Source organism: Rattus norvegicus, chromosome 17 (assembly GCF_021556685.1).
Source record: "Rattus norvegicus strain SHRSP/BbbUtx chromosome 17, alternate assembly SHRSP_T2T, whole genome shotgun sequence".
Lineage (NCBI taxonomy): Eukaryota > Metazoa > Chordata > Mammalia > Rodentia > Muridae > Rattus > Rattus norvegicus.
The window spans coordinates 23,449,809-23,464,028 of record NC_141550.1 but is presented as its reverse complement, the minus strand read 5'-3'; the positions used below and the strand labels follow the sequence as shown (position 1 = coordinate 23,464,028).

The following is a 14,220-nucleotide window of genomic DNA, read 5'->3' as shown; positions in this document are numbered from 1 at the left end:
TTTTCCCAAATGTAGCAGCAGCAGTGAGGAAACCACAGTGCCCCCTGGTGCCTAGAGGATCTGTCCAGGTCTAACAATAATTAATAAATAAGTAATTCACTGAGCTGGGGTCTCATTTCTAGGAAGCTCACACATTAAGTTTCGCTAGCAATGGTGGGCCGAGTTAACTACTCTGTTGCTTGCCTTTCAATGGACACACACATCCTAGGTTTCTGTCTCAATCATTTTCCCTGAGGTAAAACTGGGTGAAGCCTGGGGATATTTCCAGTTGAATTTGTGCTCATCCACTTTTTTTTAGATTGATGCTTGCCATTTCAAAGTTAACGGAGCCTGTAGTCCATCATTCCTAAGGATCCGAAGTCAGTAAACACTGACCTTTGATTTACAGAGGTCTTTACCAGCCCAGCATTTAGAACGTTGTCTCTTGTTATGCAACTTTGAACTCACCCAGTTCACCTAATCCTCCTCCCACCTCCTATCTCCCTAGCAAACATTGCTTAGTTTTGGACTTTGCTAAGTGAACACCTGATGCTGTACACAGTTTTAGCTCCCACCTTAAGCTGTACTCGGTAGCCTGACACGACCTCCTATAACATTTCTCAGAAGAGACAACATATTCATAAATGCAAATGTCTAGCCATATTCTGGATTCTTTATACAGTTAAGACACTAACTTAAATCCTTCAAGCAACAGGACAACAGTTGTTATTCAAGTAAAAAGCCAAGTTTTTTTTTTTTTTTAGCAAACCACCTATGTTTATGGTCGTCGTCGTCGTCATCATCATCATCATCATCATTGCTCGGGCTTTGCTTTGTTTTGAACCAGTCTTGCTGTGCACTGAGAGATGACCTGGCATTTCCTGTGTAGCCCAGCTTGGCCTTAAGCTTGTAGCAATCCTCCTACCTCAGCCTCCCAAATCAGGATTATAGGTGGGAGTTACCAGTCCGGTATCCACGTGCATTTTAATGAGAGTAGTTTATAGCTTTATTTTTTTCCCAGAAAGTAAGTTGCAAATTAAAAGTTAAACATGAAAAAAACAGCCAAGTGTGATGGTGCATGCTAATAATCTCAGCACCGGAGAGACAGAGGAGGTTAGACCAGGAAGTCAAGGCTAACCTTGCCTATATAACAAGATAAAGACACCCTGGGATATTTATAATGCCAAGTCTCTAAAGAAGTGGGAGAGGAGGCTGGCAAGATGGCTCAGTGGGTAAACACTTGCGTGCATGTGTGGGGATTCAAGTTCGGATGCCAGAACCCATATAGAGTCAGACGCAGTAGTGAGCATCTATAATGTAAGCACTCTCAAGGAGGTGTGGGCCGAGAAGAGAGAGAGCCCCTGTAAGCTCTCAGGCCAATTAACCTGGAGTATGACCAGGGAAGCACAGACCTTACCCAAGACAAGGGAGAAAGCAAGTGTCAGAGCCCAAGTTTGCTCTTTGACCCCCACACTTACTCCTCGGTAAGTGCACACCTTTACGGTGATCAATCTATGTCTATGTAAAAAGAATACATACTGTTCCCTTTGAGTTAGGTATTTATTTTATCCACTTTACCTCAAGTCACTTTGTTTACAGTGGTAGGTCTTCTACCTACTTGTATTGCCCTAACCGATTGTTAATCGCAATCGACCCTCAAATAATATGAAACTGCTTCTTAATTAGTAAGAGAACCCTAAAAGCCAGTTGTGAGGGAGTGGAGCTAATTACTATTCTGGCACTTACTCAGGAGAGTGAGGCAGGATGAGTGTGAAGGAGGGAACAATTTGGACTGTATAGGAAACCATATCACCGAAAAACAAAATGGCCACATAGTACATGACTAACATGCTAGTGCTTTGGAAGTAGAAGCCAGAGGAGAAAAGGGTTCAAAGCCAGCCTGGATCACATGAGACCCTGTTTCAAAACAAAGCAAACAGCCAATTCAAGAAGCAAACAAAACCCTGTATAACAGTATATCCCACTGCAGGGTTTCCCTTTTCCTCATTGTTATTGTTGGTGTGTATTTTATTTACTGTTGCATATTCTGCCATTCTATAAGTCACTGATCTTATTTTTGCCTTAGAAAATCAATGAACTTTTAGAACTGGTAGATGAAAATGCATCTGATTTTGTCCTTACAGGTTAACTAGTTAGCTTTATTTATTTGTGAAGATCTAACTCTCTACCTACTGTCATATTTTCCCGCGAGCAAAATTTCCTTGATGATTTCTTTTGGCACAAGTCTTCCAGTAGTGAATTCTGTAACTTGTTTGTCCCATATGTGTGTGTGAGATTTTGAAAAAGTTACTTGAGGCAGATCCATCTCTGAAGATGCATGGTGTCGATTTCTTTCTTAAGCACAGCAGGAAGTTGCACCTACTCTTCTTCTCCTTAAGCCTGCTCTGATCTTGTGGTTCGATACGATCAATAAATGGGGCAGAGATCCCCGTACACTCATCAGCGCTGTGTCTAGGCTTCAGGGTTCCAGAAGCTTCTGCTTTTGCTTGAGGAAGTCGGACACCTTGAGCTCAAGTCAACTTGAATTACGAAACATAGTGTGGGAAGAGAAAAGCCAGTGCGAAGGAAGAGCAAATGGGAGACATTTGAGCAAGACCTTCTTGGACTTTGCATTCCAGCCCATGAACCTACTAAATTCAGTTGTAACAGTGACCTTAGCTGGTTCCCTGAAATGCAGAAGTATGGCCCAGTGAACCTCCTGCCAAAATTCTTGATCTTATCACAGTGAAAAAGAAAAATCAGTTAAAATATCTAATGCATTATAAGATATCTTCCAGACAATTGCCCCTTGCTCTAGAGCCAATAGAGCTGAGTTCCCCTCCAGTGATATGCCAGTGGGTTAACCCAAAAGTTCGGAATACCCAAGATACAATTCACAGACCACATGAAGCTCAAGAAGGAGGAAGACCAAAATGTGGATGCTTCAGTCCTTCTTAGAAGGGAGAACAAAATAATCACAGGAGGAAATACAGGGACAAAGAATGAAACAGAGATGGCCCCACTTGGAGATCCATCCCATATGCAGCCACCAAACCCAGTCACTATTGCTGATGCCAAGAAGTGCTTGCTGACAGGAGCCTGATATGGCTGTCTCCTGAGAGGCTCTACCAGAGCCTTCCTGATATAGATGAGGATGCTTGCAGCCAACCATCGAACTGAACACAGGGACCCCAATGGAGAGTTAGAGAAAGGACTGAAGAAGCTGAAGGGGTTTGCAACCCCATAGGAAGAACAACAACCAACCAACCAGACCCCTTAGAGCTCCCAGGGACTAAACCACCAACTAAAGAGTACACACGGGTTGGGGGGGTGATCCATGGCTCCAGTCTTATATGTAGCAGAGGATGGCCTTGTCAGACATCAGTGGGAGGAGAGGCCCTTGGTCCTGTGAAGGCTCGTTTCGCCAGTGTAGAAGAATGCCAGGGCGTTGAGGTGGGAGTAGGTGGGGGGAAGTGGGAGCAAGTGGTGCTTAATTTCCGTTGTCAGCTTGGCTGGGTTTAGGAGATCAGTAGGGCATATGTCTGGCCATTTATAAGGTCACTTCCTAGGAGGGCTAAGTAAAAGATGAAGATTCACCCTGAGGCCAGATTCATCCCATGGGCCAGAGTCCTAGAGAGTACAGGGAAAAATGACAAACAGCAGAAGGCAGGCATTCCCACACTCTGTTTCCTGACCTCCACGGTAACGCTTCAGATAACAAAACCGAACACTCTAAAGCCGAGAGCTAAAATAAAGTTCTTTGGCAGGGCATTTTCATCATAACTATGAAAAAGGTAACTAACGAAGATTTAAAAGTTTAAAACGATATGAGATTAGTTTTACTGTTTAACATCAATCCAGGGTTATTCCATATCTAGAAGTCAAAAATTACTAAAAATAGTAATTTTTCAATGTGCATTTGATTGATAGAGTTTCATGAAATATTTTTGCCTTGGGTACTCCTGCCAAGACTTCAGATACTCAGAATCTACATGCATTTTTATTGAATAAACAAAATTTACTTTTCCCCCCATTCAAAATGTTAAAGTCACGGTGCGCTGTGGCAGACGGGAACGAATACCGTAGCCTTGGCTGAAACTGAATCCCCGCCTTTTGGCTGTAAGCCTCCCTCTGGAGATGCACACAGACGGCTCTGGGCTCGACAAGCCAAGACTTTCTTGTGTGATGGAATGGGCGGCCTGCCAGTCAGAGATAAGAGGAAGCAAAACTGGATGTGTTAATTAATGTGGATACCAAGGAATCTTTTATTTACTTCTCCGTGCTTCCCCTCAAAGATGGTTTAAAGAGCAAATTAGTCATTAACAAGTTCTGCTAACCAGTTTTCCGTTGCTGTGAAAAAACAAAAAACAAACAAACAACAAACAAAGCCCTTCGTGGTTCAGTCCACAGCGGGTTGGCTCTGTTGCTTTTGGATTTGTTGGGGGGGACATCCTATCAGTCGACCATGATGGAGTCCAGCTATCACCTTCAGCCAGGAAGTGAGAAGAAGAGGTGGGGTCCGCCTCCAACGATCTGAAACCTCCTGCTAGGCCCTACCTTTTAAAGGCCCCACCACTTCCCCAGAAAACTGAAGATAAAGTCCCTGATACATGAGCATTTGAGGGACACTCGAGATCCAAATCCCAGCACAACCTGAGGAAGCCCTTGAGCCCTCACTGATAGCCATTTGTAGAATCCCGGAAACGCTTTCTTGTGATACCAGTAATAACTGGTAGGTTGACTAGCAAAGAAAAAGGTGACTTCCTTAAATATGCAAAAAACCCAAGTGCCTGCTGGGGCTGAGGCAATGACTCAGTCAGTAAAGTGCTTGTTGTACGGGCATGAAGACCACGTTCCGTCCCTTGAACCCACGTGAACCGTGAGGTAGCAATGAGAGAGCAGCCACGAGGATACAGATGAAAAAGGAGGTACCAGAGGGAAACCAAAGTGGCGGGTAATGCCACATGGCTAGGAAGGAGGCCAGGCCAGCATAGCCGGGTTAGAATAGCTCAGAACCTGTCCTGCTTAGTCTTGTAGCGTGTTAAGAACTATAAGGTCTCTGTGACATTTATTTTGGAACAAGGGGGTTGTGTAGAAAACTCCCAGAATTACATGGCGGTGCGTGCCTGCGATTCCAGCAGGTGAGATGGAGATGAAGATCCCCAGAGCTCCCTGGCTAGCCATCTGGGCCCAATTGGTGAGCTCCAGGCTGAGAGAGACTTTGCTTTATAAGAACAAAGTAGACACCACCGATGTTGATCTCTAGCCTTCGTGCCCACATGCACACCGGCACAAACACATGCACACAAAGACAGGAAAAAGTCCTGCTTCAGCCCATCCTTGTTAAAGAGATCTAAACACCTGGGTTCCTGCCACTCAACAATATTCAGCACTATTTATCATCACCGCACGCCCCCATTTCTGTAAGTCTCGACTTCAGAGCAACAGGTGTGTTTGCCCGGGAGAGCTGCCCTGGAGGAAGCAAAGCCTCAATCCAGACCTCACTGCTCCTTGGCTGACATTGTCCCCACATGCTCCGGGGAAAGTGAAAAGTGCCAGCCAGCTCCCTTGCCCTAGTTCTGATGGCTCTCCAGGAAGTGGACTGGTTCCAGTTCCAATGTCCAGTCTCTCTCTCTCTCTCTCTCTCTCTCTCTCTCTCTCTCTCTCTCTCTCTCTCTCCCTTCCTCCCCCTCTCCCCTCTTCTTCTCTCTTTTTTCTTCCCCCTTTCTCTCTCATACACAAATATAGAGAAAAGGAAGAGGGAGGGAGGGAAAGAGAGAGGGAAGGAGAGAGAGAGAGAGAGAGAGAGAGAGAGAGAGAGAGAGAGAGAGAGAGAGATTTTGTCCCTCACAGCACTCTATTTTTCATTTGCAACCCACATTAAAGATATCTGATTGGGTGTGCCCCTCCTAAGCCCATGTGTTGAAATTAATCTTACAAGGTGGTGGGATTAAGTGGGCTCTTTGGGAGCTAAAGGGGTGCTAAGTCGAGCTCGCTTAGATTCCACTCTGAGGTGACAGAATGCTCAACGAAAGCTCACGATGAAGCCGGCCAACAAGTTGAAGGGTGGAAGAGTCATGACAGCCATGTGACAGCTGATCACACTGCATCTGCAGCCAGGAAGCAGGGAGATGGATGCTGGCCTCCTCCTTCCCCTCCTCATCCAGACCTGGACCCCAAACTACGCAGTGGAGCCATGGACATTCAGGATGGGTCTCCCCTCTTGGAGATGTCTTGGACACACCCGTACAGATATGTCCAGAGTATATCTCCTCAGTGATTCCAAAGTCGACCAGCTGATGGTGAAGAGAAACCACCACAAGAACTCTGCATTACCTCTGAGGTCAGCGTTTGTACAAACCAGAGCCCAGAGATTCCCCTGATCCTTCTGCCTGAGAAGATACAGCAAAGCGATGTGGCTACTGCGCCAGTGAGGTGATTCCTCAGAGAAAACGGTGTGTCATACATGCAGGACAATCTGAGTCCAATCCCTAGGACCCATGTGGGAAGGAGAGAGCTGAGTCCCAAAGGTCGTTTTCTTACCTTCCCACAAGTACCATGGTGTAGGGACACACACACACACACACACACACACACACACACACACACACCACACCACAATATATATATATATGTATATATATACACACACACACTATTTACACACAACACACTATACACACACACCATTATATATATATACACACACACTATTTATACACAACACACTATACACACACACATACATACAATATATAAATATATATACACACAATATATATTCACACTACTTTCACACAACACACTATATAGATACTGCACATATACATTTATATATATACATACATATACACACACTACATACAACACACTCTATACATATACTGTACACACACTACATATATACAGTAATAATAAATACATTTTAAAAAGATTTTAATGAAGTCTCTGGATTGGGAAGGGAGCCCCCATGACATAACAACTCACGAGTACTTCAAGTTTAGACTTCTTAGCTTCCGGAATCAGCAGATACTTCTGTTGTTCATAAGTCACTCCTGTCGTGTTTTATTATAGGAGCACAAAGGGGCTGAATACCAACTTGCTGGCCAGTCTTGAGTCACTGAAACAACCCCGCAGGTTCCCTTCTCTGTCCTGTATTAGTTTAGAGCAAATCCCATGTGTTACAATTTTTAATCTGTGGACATATCAGCTGGTTTCTCTCCTCGTCAATACTTACCAACTCTTTGAGGAAACACATGGTCAGGGTTCATATAGAATCTGTGTAGTGGGAAGGGCCCTCGCTGCACAAGATTGACAGCCCGAGTTTGATCCCTGCTTGCTTTTTAGAAACAAAACAAAACAAAACAAAAAAACAACAAAAAATCTTTTCTTTTTGTTTGTGTGTGCTCACACATGTGCATGCCTGCTTAAGGGTACATGCGTGAAGGTACCCATGGAGAACAGAAGAAGGTGTCAAAACCTCCGGAAATGGAGTTGCAGGGGTTGTGAGCGACAGGTGCAGGGAATTGGGCTTTGATTCTCTGCGAGAGCAGCAAGCGTTCTTAACCACTGATCCGTCTCTCTAGCCCCCAGGGTGATTTTAATTAATCAATTGAGCAATCAATTAATTATTTAGTCATGCTAGGGATGGAACCCGGGGTCCTATACATGCTAGGTAAGAGCTCATCCTCAGACCCCACAAGTTTCTTTAAAAAGAAAAATAATCTCTGTATGATTCAGTATAAGTTGGCCATAATTTCTTATACCATCCACTGAACCTTAATTAGTTTAAATCAGGATCTAATAAAATTCCATTCAACGCAAGGGACTGGAATGTCTTTTCATCTTTTGCTGTATAGTTTCTGTCCCTCTCTTCCCAATTAGACGGTTTTTATGCAATATGCCTTTCACTTTAATTAATATTGCACTTTAGGTCTCAGTCTTATGAATTTAAATATGTTACAATCGTGACTGTTTTGAGGTATTTGTGCGAGCCAGGCATTTTTGGAAGCACTCTGCCTATTATCTCATCTTACCTAATTTTTCTTCCAAGGCTGGGGATTTGAACCCGTGGCTTCCTGCTTACTAAATATGCACTTTACCATTGAGCTCACACTCACATTCTCCCGTCTCACTCACTCCTGAGCATGACCCACTGAGCTGATTGCCAGTGTCATCTTACGGACAGAAAGCCAAGGGTTAAAGAGGGGACGTGATTTTCCTGGGAACGTCAATAAGAAACCGAGCAGGGAGACCACGTCATCCCTGTTCCAAAGTCCATGTCCTTAACCTGGAGCTTCAACACCTGAGTAAACGCAGCCTGAAAATTTAATGTGGTGCTATGTTATTTTTGGTATTTCATGGGTATTTCAGAAGTTTTTTTTTACGTTAACAAAGGAAACCGGATGTTATCTTAAAACAGCCACCTAGCCAAGCCGAGCCAACAGAGATGATCAACAGGTCGATGGGACTAGCTGGGCACTGGGGAAAGGTCAGCAGGTAAGCCGGGTGAGGGCTGTTTCCCTTCCGCTCACCACCCAGAGACTGAAGACAGACAGACACGTTCATTCAGAAAAAGAGGAGGAAGTAGGAGGGCCTCAGGGATTCTGTGAAGGAGAGCGGAGCTGAGAGAAGGTGTCTCTGGTTATGGCAGGCAGCAGGCTCTTCTGCTCAGACAAGGTGAGGGGGATATAAGCAAACAAAGATGAGGTGATGAGGACCAACCGCTGATGAAGCTCAACGGGGCTTCTGGTCCTCCCAGTGCTTGTGTGGAAAGGCACCGCACACTCACTGCAACCCGATGACACGCTATGTACGCAGATGGGAGCCCAGTCCTTTCTATACCCTCTCTGCCTTTCCTGTGAGAACCCCGGCACATTGCCCATTCACGGGGACTGCCAGTCTCTTTGCTAAGGCTTTTGCTGAAACCCCAGGCTTGTCTTTGAGTTGGTAGTAGCTATGGTCCCTTTGACTCCTGTTGCTGTCTGTGTCACTAACATGCTGATAAAACACATCTTTCAGCTTTGTTCTGGTCAGACACTTGCCTGTTCTGTCTTGGCAGGAGATTCTAGGTTCCTGAGAGGACCAGTCTGGAGGGAGTCTCTCTGATTACAGTGGTTAGAGTTGCCCTGGGCGGGCAGGAAGTACATAACAGGAGGCCATAGCCCATTCTTAGCAACAGACCCATCCGAGAGTCCTCTCATGTCTGCTGTGGTAGAGATCATATTCTCTTTTCCAGACCTTGGGAGAAAGCACTACTGTCTTTCACCTCTTCACCAGAGACACTTGCTACTCTGGACTCAGGACCCTAAGCAAGAAGTGTCTGCGGAACCTTGACATTTTCATCCCTGCTTGGCCCCGGTCTGCATCAGAAGCTCATCCCCAGGGTTATTGGCTCTAAGTCCAGTGTTCTTTGCTTTCTCGAACACTTAGCAATGGCAGTATTCTTAGTATAATCAAAGAGCTTTGAACATGAATTAGAGCAGTGGGTTTCCAACCTTCCCAATGCTGCAATCCTTTAATATAGTTCCTCAAGTCATGGTGAACTGCCCCCAGCCATAACATTATTCCTTTTTTTTTTAAAAAGAGATTTATTTATTTACTATATAAAAGGACAGTGTAGCTGTCATTAGACACACCTGAAAAGGGCATCAGATCTCTGTGAGCCACCACGTGGTTGCTGGGATTTGAACTCAGGACCTCTGCAAGAGCAGTCAGTGCTCTGAACCACTGAGCCATCTCTCCAGCACCATAACGTTATTCTTGTTGCTAGTGTTATGAATTGTAATGAAAACACTTGATGTCCTGCAGGACATCTGATATGCGATCCCTATGAAAGGGGCATTAGACTTCCACAGGTTGAGAAGCACTGAACTAGAGACCCTCCTAAACTGAGAAATAATCTAACACCTATTCCAGCCCATGGATTATAACCAGCAACAGATTCAAAAGCCAAAACCCAGATCTACTCACCATCCACACTACCAGATCTCGCTGTCCGGCAGGAATGTGGATTTAGTAAGTAGAGCCCACAGGCGCTCATTTGGAAGATTCTAGGATGACTTCAAAGCCAGGTTTGCTCTCCTGCCTCTGGAGACATTTTAAAAATTTCAGCACTCTTTTTCCTTTAAATTGGTTCTTTGTGAATTTCACATCATGCACCCCAATCCCACTCATCTCTCGTTCCCTTATATCCACCCTCCACTCTTCCCCCAACAGAGAAAAAAATCCTCACCGTGGAAGCTGTAGTGTGTCACACTGGACCATTTTGTCTACACTTCTTTGCTTGCAAGAGTTCATGCATTGCAATGACTTGGTCTGGTACGAGGCCTCTGGCTTCTGCTACTCTATCGATACCGGAACCTTACCGAGACTCCTCTCAGATATGCTGTTGTTGCCCCGTGGCATGGAGATCCTGCAGTTTGGATTGGCAGTTCATTGATGGGATAGACATGGTGTGGGCTAACACAAAGTCCTGAATCTGGGCCTGAAAGGTGTCTGAGCTGGTCAGCCTATCATCTCTCCATTCTCATGGCCTTCCCCCTGGCTCACCAGCAAGCCCCCTCTACCAGGGTCAGTTCCACTGGCTGCCCAGGTGAGGTGGGGGAGCCGGCTTTCCCTTTGTGATGACCCGGGGTGGAGGTGTGGGGGAGGTCTTCTGCCTGCTGTAGGTGGCAAGGGGCTGGGGGCAGGGGGTGTCATCTCTTCCTTGCCCACACAGCAGACAAGTGACAGGGTAGCTCTCCCATGCTCTCACCCTCAGGCCAGCTTCCTCAAGCCCCTGCCACCAGGCTCGACTCATCTGAGCTCAGTCAGCACTGTTTCTCATGATTAGTGCATAGTATGTGGTAGTTTCCAGTGTGAGCCTTCAGGTGCCCCTGGGTCTCCTCCCAGAAGCACAGTATCATTGCAATTCTGAAGCTCTGAAGCACAGGTGGTTATGTAATTTGCTTAGGACACCCGGGAGTGGGGTATAGCTCTGTTGGTAGAGTGCTTAACTAGCATAGCTGAGGCCCCGGGTTTGACCTCCAGTACCACATAAACCAGGCATGCTGTGATCCCAGCACATGAGAGGTGAATTCAGAGTTCAAGACCATCCTCTGCTACATAGCAAATTCTAGGCTAGCCTTGGATAAACGAGATCCTGTCTCAAAAAGAATGTAATGTCAGGAAAGTGGGAGACGGTTCAGTGGATAAAGTTGAGTATCTGAGTTGATCTCCAGCACGCATGTAAAAGAGACAGATAAGTTAAAAAAAAAAAGCTTTGAATCAATGACCTCCTATGCCTTATATTTTTCAAGGTTGGCTCATATATTTGCTTTAGGAACCCGACGAGGCTGAATTGCCATCTCTAGTATTCAGCAAAGATAGGTGGAACGTCATTGTGCTGAAGTTATGTTTGAGCGCCCTCTGCTGGAAGAATGAGGTATAGCTCAGATAAATACAGGGTTTTTTTGTTGGTTTTTGTTGTTTTGTTTGTTTGCTTTTTGTTTTGGTCTTGTACCTTTTAAGTACAAGCTCTGAAGAAGATTTTATCTAGAATCTACATTTAAAAAATCCATCCTTTAAACAAAGACTCTATGGTGTCTATCCATGTACAAATGGTATTTGACTTTTGCAGATCTGGAAGGAAATGAAATTTAGGGTCATACATCGTCACAAACAGATACCTAGTTGACACATTTAAAAACCTAAAACACAGTGGAAGTGAGAACAACATAATATGATGTCTTTCTCCCTCACGAACACCTGAGGCAAACAAATATACACAACCACCAGACTGCAATGCCTTCCAATTTATTGGCCAAATCTCACTCGGTCTAGATTCTGCCAGTCAGCCCTGTTTATTCACTCAGAAAGCCAGATTTCAGACACACTGTGAGTGATGGGAAATCCATTTTTATCAGCAGAGGTATCCTACCTATCTTCAGGAAGCCCACAAACTTCCAGGGAGGCAGGAGAGAAGTCAAGAAGCGTCTGACCATGAGCTGTGTAAGGAAGGCCTCCGTATGAAGATGTGACCTAGTTAGAATGGCTGCCAGAAAGCAGGACCAGCAAGCTTGGTGGTTTGGACACCAGGACTTGGGACACTGGGGAAGGAAGACACCAAGTGCAATGTCCTCTTAGCATCTATAGTGAGTTGCTGGGTTACACAAAAAGATTCTGGATCAGCGAGCGAAGAAGCAAGGGGAAGGGAAGTGGAGGAAAGAGAGGAGAAAGAAAGGAAGTGGGAAGAGAAATGGGGACAAGAAAAGCCCCAAACATCCCATAAGTTCTCAGAACAGTGTCACCAACCGGGAACCAACGTGCTCACACCAGATGAGCCTGTGGAAGGACTTTTTACCAATTGTTCATGGGTCCCCAGTGATGATGGAGTATTGCAACTTTCCTTTCAACCGTTTAAAAATTTACTGTTATTATTTTATGCGTCTCAGAGTTTTGTCTGTCCTGTTCTCTTGTAACTCCAGTTGCAGAAAATCTAACACTTCTCTGTCCCCTCCCCCTCCGGCAATCAGGCACGGACATTTGTGAGAGGCTGTGGCATCTTTAGGAGGTAGAGCCTAAATGGAGAAACTGGGCTGTTGGGACAACAGACGCTGAGGTTTACAGGCCAATCCCGCTGCCTGCCCCTCTCTGCCTTCTCTACCAAGCAATCGGCCTCCTTCCTGCTGCTGAAGCTGCAAGCTGCTCCTACCGCCACGCCTTCCCTATGGCCACGCCTTCCCTACGGCCACGCCTTCCCTACGGCCACGCCTTCCATGCCGCCACGCCTTCCCTACGGCCACGCCTTCCATGCCGCCACGCCTTCCCTGCCGCCACGCCTTCCCTGCCACAAACGACAGAGCTCTCACACTGAAAGCCAGAATAAATCCTTCTTCAGTTGGTTGTTTTCAGTTAATTGGTCCCAACAATAGCAAAGGTAACTGAAAAATAGATAAACATCTATTGGAAGCTGGAAAACACAAAGTCCCGCTGCTCTGAAATCTAAACGTTCAAGCATTGTCGTGACACTACAAAGAGAAAAGTCCATATCCGACCATACCTGAGAATCTACTGATTAATACAAACCCAAGTTTGCTAAAAGGCTGTATAAAATTATCTTCAGGGTGTGAGTATAAGGTAGGTATGAGATGTAAATTTGATTTGTGTTTTGACTTGGGTCCCATGCACCTCTAACATGTATTCCTGTGTGACTACAAATCTCCCCAAGTCCAAACAACCCCAAACCTGGGCACTTTAGCTAGGGGATACCCAATCTGTAAGCTGTTTACTGCCACAGAGAAGCTGATGCGATCACAGCCTACTAACAACTTGGTCAAAACACTTCTAATAACGGAACCACGGGAACTTCCCATGGGTTTCCATGGGGTCAGAAAGGAAGTAAGGGGACAGATTATTTCACATCATGGTATATGTCCAGTCAAGGTCTGTATTAGCCTTCCATCGCCATGACAAAGTACGAAAGATATCATCTTTTTAAACGGGCTTATTTTGGCTCACGGTTTCATAGGAAGATATATAGCTATGATCTCCATGTTAACATTTTTACTGGTTGCTGTCTCTGGTCAGGAGAAGGCGGTACCTGGCAATGGTGTGGTGAGGAGAGTTTCTTTCTCCAGCTCAAACAGATGCAAGTGAAAGCAGCATAGGACCCAGGACCACATCACTAGGCTAGTGCTGTACCACTGAGTCAAACCCTCAGCCTTCTACATTGTGAGCTGAGCGTGCTGGTTCATGCCAGGAACCCAGCACTGGGGGGACCAAGGTGAAGAGGCACTGTGGGTGTGATGTCAGTCTGGGCTGGAGAATGAGATTGTTTTTAAAAAAGAAAAAAAATTTTCCTATGTGGTATACTTAATTATATAAAGATTCTGTTGTTGTTGTTGTTGTTAAAATTCAGCTAGTAAATTTCCATCTGTCTGGTGTTAATTGGTTCTTCTTCAGCACTGATTGGGAAATGGTGTATTTTTACTGTTTTATAAATAGCGTAAAAGCCCACAGAAACTGTTGGGGAACCTTAAACAGGGAAAGCAAATCTGTGTCCCTGCTTGACACCAGTTTGTCCCGGAGGTGACACGACTTTGTAGTTTTTGAAAACACTGTAAATATATATATGCATAGTCCTGGCTAACTTGGAACGTACCATATAAATCAGGCTGGGCTTTAACGCACAGAGACCTGCCTTTGCCTACTGAATGTTGCGATTAAACCCCCACACTACCATACCCAGCCTTCTCTCCA

The 14,220-nt window shown here is 45.3% G+C and overlaps 1 long non-coding RNA gene across 2 annotated transcripts; it reads left to right on the top strand.

Annotated features, from left to right (window-relative positions):
• Positions 1-8,263: 8,263 nt before the first annotated feature.
• Positions 8,264-13,902, top strand: LOC148000074 (uncharacterized). 2 transcript variants are annotated; one of them, XR_015641230.1, is made up of 3 exons: positions 8,264-8,478; positions 12,495-13,098; positions 13,549-13,902. It is a non-coding gene; the product is annotated as an uncharacterized LOC148000074 (long non-coding RNA). The 2 variants fall into 2 exon arrangements; XR_015641229.1 differs by having other exon boundaries at positions 8,283-8,478; positions 11,886-13,098; positions 13,549-13,800.
• The last annotated feature ends 318 nt before the right edge of the window (positions 13,903-14,220 follow it).